Genomic DNA, 6,614 nt, shown 5'->3' with positions numbered 1-6,614 from the left:
ATAGATCCCAAAAAAATACACGATTTAAAAAAACGGTGACTAAATCAGAGCTACGAGTCAAAAGATACGATAGATCTAACATTTTGGCCAAAGACACAAAGCACCAAGCACCACGAACCGTCGGTGGTGTTTGGTGCGTGGTGCGATTTTGCAAGGAAATATGTCTTTTTCGGAATCTAGACGACCTCGGGTGGCAAACACGTTCAGAGAGTCTTGCTCGTTCGGCCGTTTTAGGGTGATCTTGAGAACTCTCAGCACAATATGAAACCGAAAGTTATGCACCGCCAAATGGTACTCCATCTGACGGAGCTTATTAGTGATTTAAAAAAACGTGTTTAATACAGTGACATTAGATTCAAATTTATATATGTTATACATAATTACATTGCGAGTGAAATAATAGGCTTTAAAACGATATATACCATGCTAAGTCATGCATACATAAAAACTAATAATACGATATAAATTGAAAACGTTCAAAGAGAACATTAAAAATGTGTAAAATGTCTTTTTTCGGCATCCTGACGACCTCGAATGTCAACACACTATCCAGGAGTCTTGATGTTAGGGTCGTTTTAGGCTGATCTCGAGAATTATAGCACAATCTGAAACTGAAAGTTGTGTGCCGCCAAATGGTACTCCATCTGGAGGCGCATATTAATGATTTAAAAAAGCGTATTTAATGAAGTGACATTAGATTCAAATTTATATGCATTATACTTAATTACAATGCAAGTGAAATAATAGGCCTTAAAACAATATGTACCATGCTAAGTCATCCATGCACAAAAGGAATAATATGAATGAAATTGAAAACGGTCAAAATCGAAAAAGGCAAAATTGAAGGCGTTCGAGTGCTCATTTCGAAAAATATTTGGGACAAACCGCCTACGGCAGTTTGCCAACGGATAGATCTCGAAAAAATACTAGACTTAAAAAAACGATGACTAAATCAGAGCTACGAGTCAAAAGATACGATAGATCTAACATTTTGGCCAAAGACACAAAACACCAAGTACCAAGAACCGTCGATGGTGTTTGGTATGTGGTGCGATTTTGCAAGGAAGGATGTCTTTTTTGGAATCTAGACGAGCTCGAATGGAAAACACGTTCAGAGAGCCTTGCTTGTTCGGCACTTTAGGGTGATCTTGAGAATTTCAGCATAATCTGAAACCGAAGGATATGCACCACCAAATGGTACTCCATTAGGTGGCGCATATTAATGATTTAAAAATACGTGTTTAATGAAGTGACATTAGATTCAAATTTATATATGTTATATATAATTACATTACGAGTGAAATAATAGGCCTTAAAATGATATATACCATACTAAGTCATGTATATACAAAACTAATAATACGATATAAATTGAAAACGTTCAAAGAGAACATTAAAAATGAGTAAAATGTATTTTTTGGCAAACCTGACGACCTCGAATGTCAAGACACTATCCACGAGTCTTGATGTTAGGGTCATTTTAGGGTGATCTCTAGAAATTCAGCACAATCTGAAATCGAAGGTTATGCACCGCCAAATGGTATTCCATCTTGCGGCGCATATTAATGATTTAAAAAAGCGTGTTTAATGAAGTGACATTAGCTTCAAATTTATATGCGTTATATATAATTCCACTGCGAGTGAAATAATAGGCCTTAAAACAATATGTACCATGCTAAATCATGCATACACAAAAGGAATAATATGAATGAAATTCAAAACGGTTAAAATCTAAAAAAGACACAGTTGAAGGCTTTCGAGGTCTCTTTTCGATAAATATTTGGGACAAACCGCCTACGGCAGTTTGCCAAAGGATAGATCCCGAAAGTATACACGATTTAAAAAAATGGTGACTAAATCAGAGCTACGAGCCAAAAGATACGATAGATCTAACATTTTAGCCAAAGACACAAAGCACCAAGCACCACGAACCATCGGTGGTGTTTGATGCGTGGTGCGATTTTGCAAGGAAAGATGTCTTTTTCGGAATCTAGATGACCTCGAGTGGCAAACACCTTCAGAGAGTCTTGCTCGTTCGGCCGTTTTAGGGTGATCTTGAGAACTCTCAGCACAATATGAAACCGAAGGTTATTCACCGCCAAATCGTACTCCATCTGACGGCGCATATTAATGATTTAAAAAAAGTGTTTAATAAAGTGACATTAGATTCAAATTTATATATGTTATACATAATTACATTGCGAGTGAAATAATAGGCCTTAAAACGATATAAATCATGCTAAGTCATGCTTACACAAAACTAATAATACGATATAAATTGAAAACGTTCAAGCAGAACATTAAAAATGAGTAAAATGTCTTTTTTCCGCATCCTGACGACCTCGAATGTCAAGACACTATCTAGGAATCTTGATGTTAGGGTCATTTTAGGGTGATCTCGAGAATTTCAGCACAATCTGAAACCGAAGGTTATGCTCCGCCAAGTAGTACTCCATCTGGCGGCGCATATTAAGGATTTAAAAAAGCGTGTCTAATGAAGTGACATTAGATTCAAATTAATATGTGTTATACATAATTACATTGGGAGTGAAATAATAGGCCTTAAAACCGTTATATACCATGCTAAGTCTTGCATACACAAAACTTATAATACGATATTAATTGAAAACGTTCAAAGAGAACATTAAAAATGAGTAAAATGTCTTTTTTCACCATCCTGACGACCTCGAATGTCAAGACACTATCCAGGAATCTTGATGTTAGGGTCGTTTTAGGGTGATCTCGAGAATTTCAGCACAATCTGAAACCAGAGGTTATGTGCCGCCAAATAGTACTCCATCTGGAGGCGCATATTAATGATTTAAAAAAGAGTGTTTAATGATGTGACATTAGATTCAAATTTATATGCGCTATACATAATTACAAAGCGAGTGAAATAATAGGCCTTAAAACAATATGTACCATGCTAAGTCAAGCATACATAAAGGAATAATATGAATGAAATTCAAAACGGTCAAAATCAAAAAAAGGAAAAATTGAAGGCTTTCGAGATCTCGTTTCAAAAAATATTTTGGACAAACCGCCTACGACAGTTTGCCTATAGATCTCGAAAAAATACACGATTTTGAAAGAAAAAAACTCTGCTTAAATCGGAGCTACGAGTCAAAAGATACGATAGATCTAACATTTTAGCCAAAGACATAAATCACCAAGCACCATGAACCGTCGGTGGTATTTGGTGCATGGTGCGATTTTGCGAGGAAAGATGTCTTTTTCGGAATCTAGATGAACCGAATGGCAAGCACCTTCAGAGAGTCTTGCTCGTTCGGCCGTTTTAGGGTGATTGTGAGAATTTCAGCACAATCTGAAACCGAAGGTTATGCGCCGCCAAATGGTACTCCATCTGGCGGCGCATACTAATGATTTAAAAAAACGTGGTTAATGAAGTGACATTTGATTCAAATTTATATCCGTTATACATAATTACATTGCGAGTGAAATAAAAGGCCTTAAAACGATATACACCATGCTAAGTCATGCATACACAAAAATAATAATACGATATAAATTGAAAACGTTCAAAGAGAACATTAAAAATGCGTAAAATGTCTTTTTTTTGGCATCCTGAAGACCTCGAATTTCAAGACACTATCCAGGAGTCTTGATGTTAGGGTCGTTTTAGGGTGATCTCGAGAATTTCAGCACAATCTGAAACCGAAGGTTATGCTCCGCCAAGTGGTACTCCATCTGGCGGCGCATATTAATGATTTAAAAAAATGTGTTTAATGAAGTGACATTAGATTCAAATTTATATGCGTTATACATAATTACATTGCGAGTGAAATAATAGGCCTTAAAACAATATGTATCATGCTAAGTCATGCATACATAAAGGAATAATATGAATGAAATTCAAAACAATCAAAATTGAAAAAGGCAAACTTGAAGGCTTTCGAGGTCTCATTTCGAAATATATTGGGGACCAACCGCCTACGATAGTTTGCCAATGGATAGATCCCGAAAAAAACACGATTTAAAAAAAGGATGACTAAATCGGAGCTATGAGTCAAAAGATACGATAGATCTAACATTTTGGCCAAAGACACAATATACCAAGCACCACGAACCGTCGCTGGTGTTTGGTGCCTGGTGCGATTTTACAAGGAAAGATGTCTTTTTCGGAATCTAGACGACCTCGAATGGAAAACACGTTCAGAGAGCCTTGCTCGTTTGGCCGTTTTAGGGTGATCTTGAGAATTTTAGCATAATCTGAAACCGAAGGTTATGCACCGCCAAATGGTACTCCATATGGCGGCGCATACTAATGATTTAAAAAAATGTGCTTAATGAAGTGACATTATATTCAAATTTATATCCGTTATACATAATTTCATTGCAATAGGCCTTAAAATGATATATACCATGCTAAGTCATGCATACACAAAACTAATAATACGATTATTAGTGCATTTTGCATGAGTCCCTAGACATCTACCGCACGTCTATGGCAGGTACTTCAGTGTAACAACCTAACCCGTTAACCAACCAAAAACGTGAAATAAATTTTTTTTTAAACTAAACTGTCCAGATGGGGTGCGCGGCGCGCAGCCCCACCTGTACACGGTGCGCACAGGGCCTGGCATCCCGCTGTCCACTTTTTCCAATTTTCGTAAAAAGATCTCTTGCTTCCCGACACTTTTGAATGAAACACTTTTAACCACATGTTATATTAGGTAAAACTAACACGTTTCAATAATAAAAAGAGTTTTACGACACCGGGCCCACATATGCCCAAATTACCCTTTAAGTACAAAGTAACTTTTAATACAAAATAAAGACCGAGCATGGTGGTTGGGAATATGCTACCCAATCCTAATCAAATCCAAAAGCAAGAACTTCTAAGCAACTACGCAAGTCCACTAGTCCCCACGCTTACCCGAATGCAAATCTATAAAAATGTAAACAACGAGAGGGTAAGCTAACGCTTAGTGAGTGAAAATATACTACATACATATATATGCACAAATAATCAAATACTGCATACCGGAGCATCCAAGCATAAAGGCAAGCTAAGCTAAGCATACTGTACGACCACTAAGTACAAGTTAAGGATACATCAACAAACATAAGTTCACCAACGACGATGTGAACAACGCCAATAAGCTACAACCGGAGGGTTAGCTACATAACAACAATACGACAATATATATATATAAACTATATATAAATTTCCAAGGTTACCCCTTAACCCAAATACCGAAAACCGAATACCACAATGAAGATTGGCCGAACTACACGAGCCTTAGTAAATCCGCATACACACGAGAGTACTATCTTCACTAGCACAACAACATCGAGGTTGGCCGAACTACACGAGCCTTAGTGAATCCGCAACCACACGAGATCACTACCTCAATAAGATGACCGAACTACACGCGTCATCGTGAATCCGCATCCACACGTGATCCACTTCACAACTCAATAAGATGACCGAAAACTACACGCGTCATCATGAATCCGCATCCACACGTGACTCACTTCTCAATATCGAAACCCTTCGCCATTGGGGTTATATCATCCACATCACAACCACGTGTGATAACGTACACACAAGATGTGCACTTCGCCAAAGGTGGTCAACCAAAACGCACAACCGTGCCAATTGGACCTATACACAGTCCATCAAATCCACCTATATGTGAAGTGAGCTCTATAACCGAGAACCACTTCACCCGACCCGCACCCATCCTAAACATACATATACACATAGGATATTAACACTCACCTTGTCGCCTTGATGAATGCCACCGAATAATCAGCAACCCGTCAATGGAAAGTACCTATTCCATTATCACAAATACAACAACACACTTAGACTGGTTTTACAAACCAACTCAATTCGACACTTAGTGAAAATTTGACCAATTGCACTTACAAACACAAAACGCGCCCAAACTAACCAATAATCACTAACACAAGTGAGAATGGTCCTTATATACCAATTTAACCCAATCGTAAGTGTTAAACACTTATGATTCTCAAAATCACCCATAAACCCTAATTTTGACTTATTTTAAAATTAGTCTTTCAAATACACTATAATGGGTTCCAACACTTCCATAATCACTAAACCCAGTGATTAAACCCAATTACAAGTCCTAATCATGGCCAATTTGTTCACCAACCTAAAACCCACCAACAACAACCATAAACCCGATTACTAGCGTCACTAAACTCACTTCAAGAGTTTAAATGGGTTTATCTACAATTTAAGTTCAAATCCTAACTTGAATATCAAAATCAAACAATGAAATTCGGAGTTAGAACTTACCACAACAACCAAAACGTATCTAGGAACGAGGTGAACAACTTTAACACTTGAGCTTTTGATCAAACTAAGCTTTTTCTTCTCCAAAACCCCAATTCTTTCTCTAGAAATTTCCCTCTCTCTCTAGATAGTTGAGAGTGTGTTTGTGGATGTGAAAATGATCCAACAATGGATCCAAACCAGCTGATAAGTCCACATATCCGGTCTCAAGTGAAATGACCAAAAAGCCCCTCATTAAACTAAAAATAGAAAAAGACAGGAAACTGTCGCAGGCATAGTGGCCGGCGCGCTTACCTTATGGTGCGCGGCGCGCACATTGTTCTGG

The sequence above is a fragment of the Rutidosis leptorrhynchoides genome, chromosome 10 (genome assembly GCF_046630445.1).
Source record: "Rutidosis leptorrhynchoides isolate AG116_Rl617_1_P2 chromosome 10, CSIRO_AGI_Rlap_v1, whole genome shotgun sequence".
NCBI lineage: Eukaryota > Viridiplantae > Streptophyta > Magnoliopsida > Asterales > Asteraceae > Rutidosis > Rutidosis leptorrhynchoides.
The sequence above is the reverse complement of the archived record's forward strand: the minus strand, read 5'-3'. Positions refer to the sequence as shown.